Here is a 17,743-nt window from a genome sequence, read left to right on the forward strand (position 1 = left end):
AGAGAAGCACATTCCAAAAAAGTGTAGCTTGTGTCAGCAACTGAAGCCCAGATCCAGCAGACAGAGAGCTAAGACTCAAACTTCTACTCATGAAGCCAGCCTTCAACCCCTGGTGTCCTGGCAGGAGCTCTCACCACAACTCTCTACTTTGAAGGGAGGTGAGCCCAGAGAGATGATCCACTCTTATAAGGCCTCTAAGAAAAGGTCAGTGAGTCCCCATAGCGAGCCCCGATTGAGCTGAAAATGATCTCTGGCTTGATCAGTATCATCGATACTGACAGCACCGAAGCCATCTAAATCTGCTTCGCGCGGCATGCATGGTATCGAGTTGATGGAGCAAGTCATGGGCACCCCTCTCTTCTCACCCCATATAACCCCCTTTAACTCAATACCAGGCTTGAAGCTGGGTTAAACCAATGTTATCGAAGCAAGTAGTTTGACAGTGCGGATTACAGATTCCATCTAGCCTTTCTAAATTCCCCATTCTTCTCTGTAGAGTGAATTGCAGAAAGATGCTCCCACTCGTTTGTCTAGAAAATGTTAAAGTAACTGATAGATTAAAATTTCTCTCTGGAGGGGCGTATCATACTTTAATTAGGTCTGTTAGCATTAGAGATCCTGAGAATAAAAAAATTGACTGTCTTTGGCACCAGTTTTACTTCAGACTTTCCAGCTCCAATGGCTCTGAGCTGGAATAACAGCCAGCAAAAGCTCCAAAAGAAGTAAAAACCTTGTTTCTACATATAACTTCACTTACTGAGAAATTATTTTGTAGCCCTGTTTCTGCTGCCAAACATAGCATGCCTTCAGCTAAGGCCTTTGGTGAAGAAATAATAAAATTTGTACCCCTACCAGGCTTTTTCTTGTACAGTGGGCTGTACAGGATTATAGGAGAGCTGTGCTTTGCAGGAAGGCCAGGTGGATCTTATATTTTGGACATTTGGTATAGGTGTTACCATTTAATTTCTGTACCATTATAAACAGCTCTATAGCTCTGCACTTTTAAATAAATCTGTTTGTTTTTTATGCCCTTTTTCACTCTTGAAAAGAGCACTTCCCAGATATCTCCTTTTCCCCATCTTTGGAGATTATTTTTACAGGAGGAAAATAGATATTAATAGTTGCAGACAAACCAAAGCTGAACACTTGTCTTCAGTTGTGTTTGCCATGAAGTTGTTCAGAGACATTTCAGGATGAGCTTAAACCTAAAACTTAATGAGTTTATTATTAAAGTGCACATTACAGAATCCTGCAATCCCATCATTTATAGTTTCTATTTGAAGACAGCTCCAGGGGTCCCATATTAAGGGGATCTGAGGATGAGGGGAAGAGTAGGTACAACCCCTTTGGAAAAGACTTTGAATTCCATGGGGAAGGAGGGAGATAATACAGTCACCAGATGAGACAAGCCAATCTGCCCCGCCCCCACTGGTTGATTATTTCAGAGCCTTCCAGAATTCCCCTTGCATGGATCACAGAGACCCTGGCTATAGAGATGATGGTCATTCAAGAAAAGTCATAAACTAACATTCTTCTTTGAGTGCTTGCTCATCTCTATTTCATTCTTGGTGTGCGCGCACCCATGTGTGCAGTTGTCGGAGATATTTGCCTTAGTACTATCCTTAGAGCCAACTGTGGTGCCCCCTTGAGTGGCGTGATCATGTGTCAGTATATCTCTACGTGCCCTACGCCCGCTCAGTTCCTTCTTACTGCATGTGATGGTTAGTTGGAGCATCTCTTCTCACTTTGAACCGTATGGCCTTGTAAATAGTTTTTTATAGTAGTTAGTGTTAAGTATTTAAGTATAGTTAGGAGTTAGAAATTAGAGTCCCAGTGGGGACTTTGTCCCCAGTCTCCGGGGTTTAAGCCCTCTGCGGACTGCAACAGGCCTATGCCTGTAAGTGACCCCCACAGCAGCTGCCTCAAGTATTTGGGGAAATCATGTGAAGGACAAGTGTCGTATTTGTAAATATTTTCAACACAGGACTCGGAAAGAGTGGGATATTTGTTTGTGGGCTCTCCTCCTGGAGGCTGCCCTTCATTTACCTTCCGAGCCATCCCTCCAAGACTTGGCTAGTACCTCAGCCTTGATTCGCAGTGCAACCCCGGCACGGAGCTCAGCTGGCACCACTCCCTGTTGCTGGTGTCCAGAAAGAAAATGAAGACGCACAGCTCCCCAGCACCAGGCAAGAAAGGCCATGGAGCATCGTGCAAAGGACCCAGTTTGTGCTGCCCTGCCACTCTGGAGCCACGTGGACATGCCTCCCTAGTCACGGCCTTTAGCCCCTTAAAGGATCCACCACTGACTCCTGGGAGCGATAGGGGACCCAAGCTTTGGACGGCATCGATGCCTTCCCAAGCTCCACTAGTACTGAGAGAGCAGAGGCCTCTGCCCACGCCACCAGCACAGCAGGAAGCGGCAAAGGCTCCCTGTGAAGGCAAACCAGCCACTAAGACCTATCGGGGCAGTGGAGCACCACCAATCCTCTGAGACAAGGCAGCATTCTCCATCTCCGTGCCGCAGGTCTCCAGCGTCGCAGACCACGTCCTCTGGGGCTTAGCCTTGGTCACCAGAATTGCGATCGTGGTCCCTGCCATCTCAACACGGATCATCTTGGGGGAGGCGCCAGTCTCCATTCCACCGGCACCATTCGCCCTCCCACCGGTCATCTTCTCAGTGCAGATCTTGCTCACCTGCGCCGTGGGAGCACTCCTCGTTGCAATTCTGGTCCCCTGGCCAATCCTCCCACTCCAAACACCGGTCTCTAGTGGCGATAGGCAGCGGGAAGAGACAGCGGTGACGGCCCCACCATAGTCACTGGAAGGGGATTCCTCCAGCACGGAAGGGCAATTCAGCCCCTCGCCAAGACCGCACCAGTTTGAATGGGCACCTGAGGCTGCATCGACATCTACAGCGTCGACTTGGCAGCATGGCCAGTGGTCAGCGCGGTGGCCTTATTGGAGTGTGTTGGGCATGCCAGATGATGCCCCCTTTACACCACTCATCTGCCACTGCCTCGGAGCAACAGCTGGCAGCACCGGCTTCAGTGCATGAGATGAGCTTGGAGGTTGAGGTAGAGGAGACAGCGCTCACCCCAAAACTCCCCTCCCCTACAGGGGATAATGCCCTGGAGCCTCCCTTGGTGATAGTCATCATCCTCATCCTTAGCTGAGGTGGTCGTGGGATCCTCGAGGGCCAGCCCATGAGACAATTTTCTGCTTCGATGGGTTGCCGAGAACTTGAGCCTAGAGATGGAGGAGCTAGCCAAGCAAGCAGACACTTGTTCAGTGTCCTCTCAGCCTCTACCCTGGCATGTGTTGCATTACAAGTACATGACGGGGTCCTGAAAATTGCCTCTAGCAAACCCCATCATCCATCCCTCCCCAGCTCCAAAAGGCCTGAGAAGAAGTACTTCATCCTAGCCAAAGGGTTCAAGTACCTTTATACCCACCCACCTCTAGGCTTGCTGGTTGTCTCTGTGGCCAACAAAAAAGTAAAACAGGAGCACAGTAGTTCAACTTCTAAAAATAAAGAGGCCAAAAGACTGGACCTTTTTGGGAGAAAAATTTATTCAACAGCAAGCCTGCAATTCTGGGTGGCGAACCATCAGGCCCTCTTGGACAAGTACAATTTTAACTTTTGAGACTTGCTTCATAAGTTCAAGAAGTCCCTCCCCTCAGGGTCTGGCCCAGAAATTTGGCACCGGGGTGTAGGAAAGCACCGTGATGGCTAGGAGCTCTCTCCAGATGATGTGGGACGTGACAGACTTGGTGGCTAGGGTGGTTGCAGCGGCAGTGGTCATGCAGTGCAGTTCCTGGCTTCAGACTGCTGGTCTGTCCCAAGAGATGCAGACCTCTATCCAGGACCTCCCATTCAAAGGGAACAGTCTCTTTTCGGAGCAGACTGATATGAGCCTGCATGGATTAAAGGACACTTGGGCCTGATGGTTCGTCAGCGCCTGCTGCCATGTAGATGGAACCAGGGGCCAGAGACTGAAGCCCTGCAGCTGGAGGCCAGGGCTGCATGGCCAGAGCTGGGATAGGGAGGTCAGTACCTGCTTCCCCGCTGTCAGAGTCCGGGACCGCCCGCCCAGGCTCCAGCAGTGGGATTTCAGGAACCTGCCGCCCAAACCCCCTCCCCCCAACATGTGTTGAGAACTCATCTTGCTCCTGCAGCATTGTGCCCCAACTCTCTCCAGAGGCGGTGCATCCAGGAGCAACAAGGAGGGAGGGGGAGGAGCCAATGCTTTGCCCCCACCCTCCCGTCATCACCAAGGAGGTTGTCATGGCCGCACAAAAAGCCCATGGTGGCCGCACTTGAGAAATGTTGTGCTAAGGAGTCCCCTTTTCAGTCCCTGCCATAAATATAAAGGGAAGGGTAACCACCTTTCTGTATACAGTGCTATAAAATCCCTCCTGGCCAGAGGCAAAGTCCTTTTACCTGTAAAGGGTTAAGAAGCTCAGGGTACCTGACCCAAAATGACCTATGAGGGGACAAGATACTTTCAAATCTGAAGTGGGGGGGGCGCCCGGGAAAGGCTTTTGTCTGCCTGTGTGATACCTTTGCCGGGAACAGATCAAGGATGCAAACCCTCCAACTCCTGTAGAGTTAGCAAGTAATCTAGCTAGAAAATGCATTAGGTTCTCTTTGTTTTGGCTTGTGAAATTCGCTGTGCTGGAGGAAATGTGTATTCCTGTTTTTGTGTCTTTTTGTAATTTAAGGTTTTGCCTAGAGGGATTCTCTATGTTTCGAATCTGACTGCCTGTAAAATTATCTTCCATTCTGATCTTACAGAGTTGTTCTCTTATCTTTTTTTGTTCTTCTAATAAAGTTCTGTTTTTTAAGAATCTGATTGGGGTTTTTGGGTCTTAAAAATCCAAGGCTGGTTTGTGCTCATCTTGTTTATTCTCAAGCCTTCCCAGGAAAGGGGGTGTAAGGACTTGGGGGGATATTTTGGGGAAATAGGAACTCCAAGTGGTCCTTTCCCTGTTCTTTGTCTAAATCACTTGGTGGTGGCAGCATACTGTTCAAGGACAAGGCGAAATTTGTGCTTTGGGAAAGTTTTTAACCTAAGCTAGTAAAAATGAGCTTAGGGGGTCTTTCATGCAGGTTCCCACATCTGTACCCTAGAATTCAGAGTGGGGAGGGAACCCTGACAGTCCCCTTCTTGACAAAAATACTCATCAGAATAATCAGTTTGGGGAGTTTGATTGGACCACCTGCAGTTCCAAAGCACCTGGTTCCCAAATGACATGAGGCTACATGGAAATATCCTAGAGCTCAAAGCCATCAGACTGGGCTGTATAGTGTTCCTACTTGTCCTTCAAAACTTGTTAGTGCAGATCTTCAGAAAAGCATGAGAGCCATGCACTACCTAACAAGCAAGTGGAACTGGTGCCATTGGAATGGGTTAACACTGATGGCTCTTCACCTCCCAGGAGTCAAACAATTTAGACCTCCTGAGTAGGCAGTCGAATGGTTATTACACAGAGCCATCTTGAAAGCAATATTCCATAAGTTAGGGATACCTGAAATACTTGTTCAGCACCTAGGACAAAGCAAAATGCCAGAACTTTGCTCTAGAGGAGGCCTGAGTCCAGGGTTGCTACCAGATGCCTTCCTCTGGAACAAGGGCTTGCTGTACTCTTTCCATTCACCTCCCCAATTCCCAAAAATCAAGAGATAAATTCACTATAATTCTGGTGGTTCCATTCTAGTGAAGACAGTTCTGGCTCACATACTTACTTTGCATGTCTATTGAGCGTCCAGATTGCCTGGATCTGATCTCACAGCACCATGGCCAGATATTCCATTCAGAGCTGAAATCAAACACCTGATTGCATGGCTGTTGACTGGCTGATGGACAAAGACTGCTTCCTACAGGTTCAGCAAATGCAAAACTTTCTAGCTTGTAGTAGAAAGGACACCACCATAACTACTTACACTGCTAAATGGAAGAGGTTGTTATTTGGGCAATGAAAACATCACCTATTTTAGAAGTATCACTAGTTGCCATCCTGGAGTACACCTGCTTGCCCTAAAGTATTCAGGCCCCTCCATCAGTTCCATAAGAGTACATCTGGCAGCTATATCTGCCCATCATCCCTTCAAAGGCCACACTGCCTTCTTTTGCCCAACAGTAGCTAAGTTTCTCAAAGAATTTACTCATATTTTCCCACAGTAAGAAAGAAAGACTTCTCCTCTGGGACTTAACTTTGAACCATTGGTGAGCTGCTCTTTGTACCATTTGTCAACAAAGACAGTCATTTTAGTGGCTATAATCCCAGCCAGAAGGGATAAGGGAGATCCAAGCCCTTATGGCATTTCCAATTTATACAGTTTTCCACAAGTACAAAGTGAATAAGGCTTCAACCAAAGTGGTCGTCTCCTGTCAGATGATCCACCTACCAGTTTTCTTCCGCAACTCCCATACCCCTTGGGAGTGAAGGGAAGCCAAACATCACATCTTTAGGTGCTCTTACTATCTAGTCAAAACAAAAGCATTCAGGCATTCTCCTAAATTATTGCTAGTGTTTGTCATTAGAATGGACAACCCATCTCCACCCAAAGATTATTGAAATTGGTCTCTGACTATATTAGAAAGTAGTCCACTTGGATCCACACCTGTTCAGATTAGGATCCATTTAACCAGCGCTCAGGCAGCCTCTGCTGCTTCTCTGAGAGACATTCCAGTCTAATGTTTGTAAAGCAGCTACCTGGAGTTCAGTTCAAACCCTTAGTCGGATTACTCCAGATTAGACACCTGCTTTGTCAGAGCTGTTGTGTAGTGATTGGTTCATTAGGCTGTGAGGACTCACCTCCAGGCCACAAGTTACACTTCTGGTGACTCACAAGCAGTAATACATGTGGGCAATCACTCAAAGAAGAGAGAACAGTTGCTTACTCCACAGTAACTGTAGTTCTTTGAAATGTGTTATCCACATTTTTCACAACTTGCTCTCCTTTCCCACTACTACAGCATCCTTTGCAATCTGGATTCTGATTTTAGCAAAGGAACCCTTTATGCCCTCAGCTACAGGGAGTCAGATGGCATGTAGGGGGCAGCTATGGCCCCAAAGGACACTGCTATTCAAAAATGTTCTGGTCTCCTCCTCATGGGGTTGGGAGCATATACGTACCAAGAGTGAAATCTGTGTGGATGACACAGCCAAGAAACAGAGTAAGGTAAGTAACTCTTCTTTCATGCATGTGGTAGTGTCGTGATAACTGTACCAGGATGTTGGGTACCACTGGTACTTGAGTGCTGGGTAAAAAAGTGCTGGATACCACTGAGTACTGAGATGGTGGGTACCAAAGTTAGTGCCAGAGGATGTTGTCTGCAGTGTTAGCCTGTTCTGCTATCCTTCTGTTTCGTTTCGAAGTTGGTACTAAGTTGTCAGATTGACCCTTCTTATCTATTGGCTACCCTTTAAATGCAGAACCTGAGACCAGTCTAACACATGCTGAGACTCTTGTGTTTTGCTTTCATAAGCACCAGAGGGGTAACCTTCCTCTCAGATCTGAAGGAGGAAGGATTAGCTGCTCAGCTGATCTCAGAAGCTAATGCTCAGAAGCTAAAGACAACGGAGCCCCAAAGCATTGTGATGATCAAAGATAGCTGACAGAGATACTCCTATAGAGCTGATGGAGAGGCCTGCACACCTTAGGATGAGCAGGTCCAGGATAGTGGTTAGTAGTGCTTCTGAAGGAGATCAGTGATATTTCCATTGCCCAGATAGAGAACCTCATTCATTTAGAAGCTTACCATAAACCTCATGGGTACTACAAAGTGGATCAAATGGCATTATTTTTCAACCCAGAAAGTACAATCATTACTGTCGAGATTGATGACTGAGCATTTACTACCAATGCCAGGGCTTTTTGGTACCATAGATGGTCCCTCAGTCTGTTCTAGGTCCTCTGGTCCTGGGGGCTTCAGCATGAGTGTGGGAAAAGTTCAGGCACCCTACTTCTGGGAGCTGCAGTGCTAATTGTTTTGATCCTCTGTACGAGATGCAGTGGTGGCTTTGGTAGACTGCATTGAGGTTGTGGGTGGCTGCCAGTTGCGAAGACATCAGTGGAACCTGATTTGGGCCCAGAATTGCCTCTTATGCTGGATCTGCTTAGTGCCAGAGTGGGCAGTCTGTCTTCAGTCACCATGGGAGCAATGTTTCTTGCATCCTCTACTGTCAGAGGATGACAGGGATGGCCTGCTAGACTCTATAGTGGAGGAGTGGGTCTTCAATACTGAATGGGCTCTGGAACCCGAGGTGGACTGTTACCTGACAGGAGTGCTCTGGGAGGCAGGTTGGTTGGTCAGGTGGCCTTCTCTTCCTTGGGCCGATGAAGTCCTCATGGAGCTCTCTAGCAAGACATGTATAGAACGTTCATGTGCTTTCCCAAGGCAAAAGAGGAATTTTGCATCCATCATTAATGGGGCAGGACTTGAATCTGATGGTCTTAGACTCTGCCATGTACAGAGGAGTGGTCCAATGTTGGAGGGACTTCCTGGAGTCAAAGTCCTCTTCTAAATCGCTCCTTTTTATTTTTTTTTGCCAGTGGTCTTAATTTAAAAAAATCTCCACTAACTACAACTGGAAACTAAGTAGAAAAAACAATCATAGTGGGTAGACACACAGATACTGCAGATGTTCAGTCTAATAGCCTAAGAAGGAACTGGAGAGCAGTTGCAGCCTCCCTTCCCTTTTGTGGAGCACAGGAGGGCACGCAGGGTTCAGGTGTGGCCCCAATAGACATTGCTATTAAAAGATATTCCAGTCTTGAATACATGTGATGCATACACACCAGAAGTAAAATATGCGTTGACAATCAATTGTAGAGAAAGTGTAAGTATTCTAGGTCTAGATGAAGAAATCCCTGCTTCAAGAGGTCTGGTCTTCTCTTCAGGTGCAATGTGGATTCTTTGGCTGCCAAACAAGTCCAAGGTGCATTCTAGGCCAGGGGAAAACTAGGACAAAGACTTCAATTCTTTTCTGTCTTTTCTGTAACCTTAATTTGAACTATCTTGGAAGGCAGCAAATTCTTCTTTGCCCAGGACATTTACATTGCTGCACAGAAGCTTTGACCTCAAGTTACTCCCAGATTTTAGAAGTAATATAAATACTCATGCTTCAAAAATAAGAAAACCTCTAATGGAAGGTACTAGAAGCTTATTCTAGATGTGTGGTCCCTATCTGGATTCCAAACATGGAGTGCGCATGCTCGCCATATGCCGGAACTGTTCATAGTAGTGTCCGCTGACCGCACGTGTGTCGACTGCATGGTGTGTCCGAGGCTTTAAGAGGCTGTGCAGGTCGATGCCACTCCAGTTCCCTCATACCAGTAAGCAAAGGAGCCCGAAGCAGAGGGGGATGGAGGGTGGCACTGGAATCCAGATATGGACCACATGTCTCGAAGAACCTCCAGTTACAGTAAGTAACCTCCTCTTCCTCTTTGAGTGATGGTCCCTATGTGGATTCTAAGCATGGGAGAGTAGCGAGTAGTGCTCAGCGCAGAGGTGAGTGCGAGGATTCTTGAGAAGACACTGTCTTTAGGACAGCCTGATTGACTGCCACATCTGTCACCAAGGCAGGGGCAATGGTGTACTGGGCGGAAAAGGTGTGGACAGAGGACCAAGTATCACCCTACAAATGTCCTGACATGGGACATCGGCAAGGAAAGCCAATTGGCAGCAGACACTCGCATGGAGTGGGCCATGACGACCCGGGGGAGCAGGGGAAGAGAGAACATGAGAGAGCACATAGCATTCCGTGATAAAATGGGAGATCTATTTGCAGAGGTGTTGCAAACAGAGGGCGCGGCTCAGGCAGCACTCTGCGATGGTGATGAAGAGCCTGAGGGATGCCCAGAAGGTGCGGGTATGTTGGAGATAAACTGCTAATGCCCGGCTGACATCGAGAGAGTGAAACGCATACTCCCTGGGAGAGGTGTGTGGTTTAGGGTAGAGGATCAGCATGCACTGGTTGAGGTGGAATGGGGAGGCCACCTTGGGGAGGAATTTGGGATGAAGACACAGGGAGACCTTGTCTTTGTGGAAGATGGTAAAAGGCAGGGCTGGCATTATGGCTGCTAGTTGGCTAACTTGCTGCGTGGAGGTGATAGCCACCAAAAAGATCACCTTCACGGAAAGATGGCTGAGGGAGCAGGTGGTGAGAGGTTCAGAGGGTGGCTTAATGAGGGCGGAGAGGACAAGATTTAGGTCCCAGGAGGGACTAGTCTTCTGCACGGAAGGGAAGGCATTGAGAATGCTGTGAAGAAAGCAGGTGAAGATGGAAAAGCCATTCACAGGGCGAAGGAAGGCACTGAGCGCTGCCAGGGGGATGCAGACGGAGGAGTGGGTGAGGCCCAATTGGTGGAGGTGAAGGAGGTAGTCCAGGAGGATGGGGATGGAGACTAAGTCCAAGGGATGTCGGTGGTTGTGCGCCCATGTGGTGAAGTGGCACCATTTAGCCTGGTAAGAGGCTCTAGTGGATTGGCATCTGCAATGAGAGAGGACATTGTGCATTGTGGGTGGAGCCCCATCCAAATACCAGGCCCTGAGATGGAGCAGGCCTCAGTTGGGTTGTTGTAGGCTGCTGTTTGAGGAGATCCAGAAGGGCTGGAAGATGGATTGTGTGGGCGAGCAGAGAACTGAAGGAAATCTGGGTACCAATACTGGCGAGGCCAGGAGGGGGCTATGAGAAGAACCATCACTCCATCGAGTCACACTTAGCGCAGGACTTGGGGGAGCAGGGAGATGGGTGGAAATGCATATTAGAGTTTGGTGGTCCAGGGAATAACGAACGTGTTGCCCTGTGAACCCCAATGGAGGGCTCCTCTGGAGCAGAAGAGAGGAAATTTGTAGTTGTCTAGCATCGTCAAGAAGTCCCAGTGTGGCGTGCCCCACTGGCAAAAGAGCAATTGGAGGGTGAAGTTCATGAAGTTCCCACTCACAATTGGTGTGGAAGGAATGGCTGAGCATGTCCTCCAGAGAATTGCTGGTGCTCAGGAGGTGTATAGCATAGACGGTCACCCTGTGCCTGAGACACCAATTCCAAAGAAGGATGGCGTTCATGCAGAGGGAGGAGGACCTGGCCATGCTCTGCTTGTTGATGTATACAACTGCTGTCATGTTGTTGGAAAGCGGCTGAATATGGTGAGAATGGATGAAAGGTAGGTATGCCCAGGAGGCAAGGCAGACAGCCCGTAGTTCCAGAATGTTGATTTGCCTCCACGCTTCCCGGGGCAACCAGAGGCCCTGAGCTGCATGGCCGTCCATGTGGGTTCCCCAGCCCGCATGCGAGACATCCATGGTGAGAGTGATGTGGCGTGTCGGTGGTATGAACAGGATGCTGGCTAGGACCGCAGTTGGATTTCTCCACCAGGTGAGGGGGGGATCAGGATTGGCTGGCCCAGATGGTCTAACTGTGGGTTGTAGACTGAACAGAGCCACAGCTGGAGGCAACACATATGAAGGTGGGCATATGATGTAACCGAGGTGCAGGCCACCATAAGGCCTAGGAGGGAAAGGCAATGGTGGTGGTGCATACTTGGAAAGTGGCGGAGTTGCGTGATGAGAGTGGTGAGGGTCGGGAAGTGGTCAGAGGGGAGACACCTTCACCATATGACTGATTTTCCCTCGCTTTTTTGATGCAAATTCCCAAGTTGCCAAGGAAGGTGTGACAAGGAGGCAGGGGGAGCCAGTTGTCAAGGTAGGGGAATAAGGAATGGCCCAGTCAACAGGCTGGAATAAGGAATGGCCCAGGCTGCCATGACTGTGAAAATGGAAGCTGCAGGGGCAGTGCCTTTGGACAGGGCAGCATGCAGGGTCGCCTGGCTGCGCCTCCGTGTAGGAGCCAGAGAGGGAACATGCCGCTGCTTTTGGGAGCTGCTTGAGGTAAGCGCTGCCTGGAGCCCGACCCCCTTCCCCATCCCTGATCCCCCTCCCACCCTCTAAACCCCTCCGTCCCAGCCTGGAGTAATCTCCTGCACCCTGAACTCATTTCTGGGCCCCTCCCCGAGCTTGCACCTCCTCCCACACCCCAACCCCCAATATTGTGAGCATTCATGGTCAGCCATACAATTTCCATACCCAGATGTGGCCCTCGGGCCAAAAAGTTTGCCCACCCCTGCCTGGGGAGCTTGAAAGATTGCCTGCTATCTGTCCCAAGTGGGCTAGCAGTAGGGTGACCAGATATCCTGATTTTATAGGGACAGTCCCAATTTTTGGTGCTTTTTCTTATATAGGCACCTATTACCCCCCACCCCATTCCAATTTTTCACACTTGCTATCTGGTCACCTTAGCTAGCAGCTATGTAGGTATTGTAGAAGCAACCTAGTATTAATAAATTGGGAGTGGTTTCTCACTTACCCCTCTGTAATACCCATGATGGTGCACATTTGCAGGGAGTGGAATAGTTATATTAGTCTGATCTGGTTGCAGACTGCCTGAAGTGCTCCTTATGTAGTGCGGGAGGGGAAGGAAGAGACCTTTATTTTCCTAGAAGAGGAAGGGTTTATGACTCATGATCAGAAGGCACAAATCCCATTCTGCTGCTGCTTACACCTGAGCCCTTTTCATTGGCAGAGCGAGAGTCCTTCAGCTGAAATCCAGACAGGCATAAATAATTCCTAGTAAACTGCAGTCTAAGGCAGGGCTTCACTAAAGTAACAGGCTTTTCTGCATGCCCATACCTGCTGCCACGTGGTAGTAAGCTTGATACAGAGTTCATAAAGCCTGTGGGTAGAAGCCCCACCAGACCCACCCTTGAGGGTGGGGGAATTAAAAGTGCGGGGGCTTAACCCCTACTGTTACCCTACTTGTTCATTAACATTAAATGTTGTAACATGAGAATTCATAGTGGGAGGAAGGGGAACTTGTAGGAGACCCACTTCTTTCCCTGGGGAGCTGAGGATCCACTTTGGTATTGTGGAAGGAGGAGGAGGGAGCAGAGCAAGAAACAACTTTGGATCCCTTTTATGGACACCCAGCCAGCCAGTTGCTTTAAAATCCCTCTTAGTAGCTGTTCTCTAATTGCTCTACCTGCAAAGGGTTAAAAAGTCTCACTGCTATGCATAGGTAAAAGGAAGTGAGTGGGCACCTGGCCAAAAGAGCCAATGGGAAGGCTAGAACTTTTTAAGATTGAAAAAAGACTCCCCTTTTGTCTGTCTTTTGTTGTTCTCCTGGGGAGAGGAGGACAGAGCAACAGCAATGCTGTTTGGGCCAGGTATGAAAAATCATCAGTATCATACCTAGAAACTATCATTTGAAACCCCAGAAATGTAAGTAGATCAGGAAATGTCTAGGAAGAAGCGATTAGGTTTATCCCTTTTATTTTGTTATGGCTTGTGGATTATGCTGTGCTACCCCCGGCTGCTTTTGTTTTGCTTGTAACCTTTGAGCTGGACCTCAAGAAAGCTATTTCCTAGTGCTTAATTCTGGTAGTTGCTCTTTTAAAATCTAGCACTAGCCTGAGTTGCCAGATGTATTTTTTCTTTTTTTATTATTAATAAAATTTACCTTTTTTAAGAACAGAATTGGATTTGTGTGTCTTACGAGGTTTGTGCACATGTTGCTTAACTAGCTGGTGCCAACAGCTGATTTCCCTTTTTCCCCCTCAGCTCTTCCCCAGAGTGGGGGTGAAAGGGCTTGAGGGTATGCCACAGGAAGGAATTCCCAAGTGCGCCTTCCTGGGCTCTCAAAGGGGTTCTGCACTTGGCTGGTGGCAGCATCTATCAATCCAAGGTCAGAGAGAAGCTGTAACCTTGGGAGTTTAATACAAGCCTGGAGTGGCCAGTATTAATTTTTAGAATCCTTGTGGGCCCCACCTTCTGCACTTGAAGTGCCAGAGTGGGGAATTAGGCTCGACATGGTGGTAGAGGTGGGATCATTTTGAACCAGAGAAAGACCTCTGGATTTTAAAAGGACACATTTTTCCTTTTGGCAGCCTGCAAAGCCAGGGAGTTTTTTTTCTTCTTCTTTCTTTTCATTCTTTGCTGCCTGAGGTGGGAACAGGCATGCAAAGGGTTCAGCCAGAAAAGCTAGGGAGTCCAACAAGCAGTTTATTTTTTCCCCTTAGCTTTGGAGCAACAAAATAGCTAGGCTAGAGTAGGGCAGCCGTGTGCATGAGGTTGCAGTCAAGCACTGAAACCCTAGAGCAACCAGTCTTCCCAAATTGGCATGTGTCATAAATACAAAGGGAAGGGTAATCACCTTTTTGTATACAGTGCTATAAAATCCCTCCTGGCCAGAAGCAAAACCCTTTCACCTGTAAAAGGTTAAGAAGCTAAGGTAACCTAGCTGGCACCTGACCCAAAATGACCAATGAGAGGACAAGATACTTTTAAATCTGGAGTGGGGGGAACAAAGGGTTGGTCTGTCTGTGTAATGCTTTTGCCGGGAACAGATCAGGAATGCAGCTTCACAACTCCTGTTAAGTTAGTAAGTAATCTAGCTAGAAATGAGTTAGATTTCCTTTTGTTTAATGGCTGGTAAAATAAACTGTGCTGGATGGAATGTATATTTGTGTTTGTGTCTTTTTGTAACTTAAGGTTTTGCCTAGAGGGATTCTCTATGTTTTGAATCTGATTACCCTGTGAGGTATTTACCATCCCTGATTTTACAGAGGTGATTCTTTTACCTTTTCTTTAATTAAAATTCTTCTTTTAAGAACCTGATTGATTTTGCATTGTTCTTAAGATCCACGGGTTTGGGTCTGTGTTCACCTGTACAAATTGGTGAGGATTCTTATCAAGCCTTCCCCAGGAAAGGGGGTGTAGGGCTTTGGGGATATTTTGGGGGAAGACATCTCCAAGTGAGCTCCTTCCCTGTTCTTAAACGCTTGGTGGTGGCAGCATACGGTTCAAGGACAAGGCAAAGTTTGTGCCTTGGGGAAGTTTTTAACCTAAGTTGGTAAGAATAAGCTGAGGGGGTCTTTCATGCAGGTCCCCACATCTGTACCCTACAAAGTAGGGTGGGGAAGAAATCTTGACAGCATGCTACAGAGTGGGGTGGGGGGAGAGAAAACCTTTTGTAGTGGTAAACACCCTTTTTTTCATGATTTGTGTGTATAAAAAGATCTTCTGTACTTTCCACAGTATGCATTCAATGAAGTGAGCTGTAGCTCACGAAAGCTTATGCTCAAATAAATTGGTTGGTCTCTAAGGTGCCACAAGTACTCCTTTTCTTTTTGCGAATGTAGACTAACACGGCTGTTACTCTGAAACAGATCAAGACCAGACATCCAGCTCCATGACAGAAATGCAGGGAGGGGATGGGGGACTGGAGATTTCCCCAGAGGGAATGGTCAGCCCTCCCCAACCCGAGATCCAAGTGTCAAGATGGAGGGATGCCCTTAACCCCAGACCAGTCTATGGCAGCAGTTGTAGATCCAGTTCCTGGGACCCAGCCAGAACCAGGCTAAGGATCAGAGCTGGCAGAGCAGTCAGCACCAGAGCCTGTGCTTGCAACCCCACCAGTCAGGGGAGCCAGCACCAAAGGGTGCCACAAAACCTGCACCTGCAGCTAAACTAGTGCAAGAAGCTGAACCGGAGCCTGAAATATGACCTAGTGCACCAGTGGAGAGCGGTTCACAGGTGATAGACACACCCCCATCACCTGCATCGCTACCAGGAGGACCAAGCCCAAGTCCACAACCCAGCAAGGAACTGTCTCCAGCATCAAGGTGGCAGTTCCAGGCAGAGCAGGAAGCGGATGAAAGCCTCAAGGGAACTTGGACAGCAGCATGGAGTGACCCACCACCTCTCAGCTCTTCTAATAGGTCCAGGTTTGTTGCATAAGGAGGACTTATACAAGGAAACCCTTTCTGGTGGGCACAAGGAGGACTGGCATCCTCAGAGACAGGTGGTAGTTTGAACTAAGTATAGGGAAAAGTTCTTGAGCTTAGCCCACGATTACCCTAGTGGCCATGCTGGGGTGAACAGGACCAAGGACTGTTTGGGAAAGTCATTACACTGGGAGAGAAGAGGCAAGAATGTTTCTACCTACGTCCAGTCTTGTGAGGTATGCCAGATGGTGGGAAAGCCCCAAGACCAGGTCAAGGCCCCTTTCCAGCTTCTCCCCATAATTAAGGTTCCATTTCAGCATGTAGCTGTGGATATTCTGGGTCATTTCTCTAAGATGACAGCCAGAGGAAAGCTGTACATACTGACCTTTGTGGATTTTGCCACTCCATGGCTGGAAGCAGTACCTCAAAGCAACATCAGGGCTAAAAACATGAGCCAGGCATTGGTAGACATTTTTGCCAGGGTAGGTTGGCTTTCTGTCATCTTTATGGATTTGGGAACTAAATTCCTGGAAGAGACCATGAAACTTCTTTGGGAAGCTCATAGAATATAAGTGTTGGAAGAGACATCAGGAGGTCATCTAGTCCAATCCCCTGCTCAAAGCAGGACCGACACCAACTAAATCATCTCGGCCAAGGCTTTGGTCAAGCTGACTCATGGGGTGAACCACATGGTTGCCACCCCTTATCACCATCAAACAAATGGCCTACTGGAGAAGTTTAATAGAACTTTGGGGGCCATGATATGTAAATTTATAAATAAGCAGTCTAATGACTGGGACCTTGTATTGTGGCAGTTGCTCTTTGCCTACAGGGCTGTACCACATCCCAGTTTGGGGTTTTCACCCTTTGAACTCATTTATGACCATTACAGTTGAAGCAGCAATGGGAGTGGGTTACATCTTCTGCAGGAACTAACATTTTGGACTTTGTAATGAACCTTCAAAACAACCTTAAGGACTCTAGCCCTTGTTCGAGAAAACCTACAGGATGCTCAACAAGAGCAAAAGGCCTGTTATGATAAACATGACAGAGAGCATTTCTTCAGAGTAGGTCACCAAGTCATGGTCCTGAAAGCGCTCCAGGCCAAGATGGAAGCGTTGTGGGAGAGGCTGGTTATGGTCTGAGAGCACCTTGGAACTGTTAATTACCTCATAGCATTCCCAGACCCTACCCTAAAACCTAAAGTATACCTGTGATAAATAGGGTGACCAGATGTCCTGATTTTGGGTCTTTTTCTTATATAGGGTCTTATTACCTCCCACCCCATCCTGATTTTTCACATTTGCTGCCTGGTCACCCTAGTGATAAATGAAAGGGGGAGGAGGATGGACCCAGCCAGTCACTTAGCTATAAAATCCCTCTTAGTAGCTGTTCTCTACTTGCTTTACCTGTAAAGGGTTAAATCTCCCTGCATAGGTAAAAGGAAGGGCGTGTGCACCTCACCAAAAAAGCCAATGGGAAGGCTAGAACTTTTTAAAATTGGGAAAAAACTTCCCCTTTGTCTATCTTTTGAGAGAGAGGGACAGAGCAGCAATACTGTAAAAAGCTTTGGGTCAGGTATGCAAAATCATCAAATCATACCTAGAAACTACTAATTGAAAATGCCAAATATGTAAGTAGATCAGGAAATGTCTAGGAAGATGCACTTAGGTTTATTTCTTTTCTTTCTTTATGGCTTGTGGCCTCCTCTGTGATAACCCCAGATGCTTTTGTTTTGCTTGTAACCTTTAAACTGGACCTCAAGGAGGTTATTCTTGATGCTGAATTTTTGTAAGTGGATTTTTTAAATCTAGCAATAGCCTGAGTTTCAAATGCATTTTCTTTCTTTTTAATAAAATTTACCTTTTTTTAAGAACAGGATTGGATTTGTGTCCCTAAGAGGTTTGTGCTGGTGGCAACAGCTGATTTCCTTTTTCAGCTCTTCCCCGAAAGGGC

This window comes from Lepidochelys kempii, chromosome 9 (assembly GCF_965140265.1).
Source record: "Lepidochelys kempii isolate rLepKem1 chromosome 9, rLepKem1.hap2, whole genome shotgun sequence".
NCBI lineage: Eukaryota > Metazoa > Chordata > Testudines > Cheloniidae > Lepidochelys > Lepidochelys kempii.